General features: G+C 38.5%; 1 pseudogene; it reads left to right on the top strand.

Annotated features, from left to right (window-relative positions):
• The first annotated feature begins 359 nt into the window (after positions 1-359).
• On the top strand, positions 360-458 carry LOC133070880 (U6 spliceosomal RNA; annotated as a pseudogene).
• Positions 459-1,098: the final 640 nt, after the last annotated feature.

The raw sequence follows: 1,098 nt of genomic DNA, 5'->3' as shown, positions 1-1,098 counted from the left end.
TATTATTTAGCTTTAAGTGGAAAAAATATAGAAGAAAATAATTAAGAAATAAAGGGTAAGCCCAAAAGATTGTAAAGAAAACAGAATATAAGATTGGGCAACATTAATATTAAATTTCCTACCTCTCCTTCAAAGCAATTAAAAAAAATAGGTTCAGGGAAACTTAGACACACAAAACATGAATTTGAAGCTATATTAGGAAAGAGCCTTTCATTTCCTGTATGGAACTAGAGGTCGGGGGTGTGGCAAAGGAAAATAACAGCCATGAAGGTGCATCTGTATACTCACATGTCTCAAACTAATGGAACATTTTTACATATGTCAGGAGACCTAAGACTTGCATTAACAATCAGTGACTAGTGTTGGCTTCGGCAGCACATACGGGAATATTGGAATGATACGAAAATCAGTATGGCCCCTTCATAAGAATGACATGCAAATTTACATTCTATATTTTTTAAAAGGTAACCATGTGGTATGATAGATGTGTTAATTAACTTGATTATGGTGACCATTTCAAAATGTACACATATCGTCATGTTGTACACTTTAAATATATACAATTTCATTTGCCCATTACTTGTCAGTTTGTCAAAACAGAAAAAAAAAACCAATCAGTAAGTACCTTCTAACATTTTGCCCTTTCAGTTCAGTTCAGTTCGGTTCAGTTGGTCAGTTGTGCCTGACTCTTTGCAACCCCATGGACTGCAGCTCGCCAGGCTTCCCTGTCCATCACCAATTCCCAGAGCTTTCTCAAACTCATGTCCGTTGAGTCGGTGATGCCATCCAACCATCTCATCCTCTGTCATCCCCTTCTCCTCCCGCCTTCAGTCTTTCCCAGCATCAGGGTCTTTTCCAGTGAGTCAGTTGTTTGTATCAGGCAGCCAAAGTGTTGGAGCTTCCGCTTCAATTTTGCCCTTTACCTGAAGGCTAACTGCTCAGAAGACAAGACTCATTTCTTTGTCCTCTGTAGCACTAAGCCAGTGCTTGGTGTGTAGAGGGCACTCAATTAATACGAGATTTAAAATAACCACTGTACAAAGCAAAATAAGGTAAGAGTTACGTGAGAGGTATAAACACAACATTTACAGAGGAAAC

Source organism: Dama dama, chromosome 15, assembly GCF_033118175.1.
Source record: "Dama dama isolate Ldn47 chromosome 15, ASM3311817v1, whole genome shotgun sequence".
Lineage (NCBI taxonomy): Eukaryota > Metazoa > Chordata > Mammalia > Artiodactyla > Cervidae > Dama > Dama dama.
Note: the sequence above shows the minus strand (reverse complement) of the source record. Positions and strands in the feature narration are given on the sequence as shown.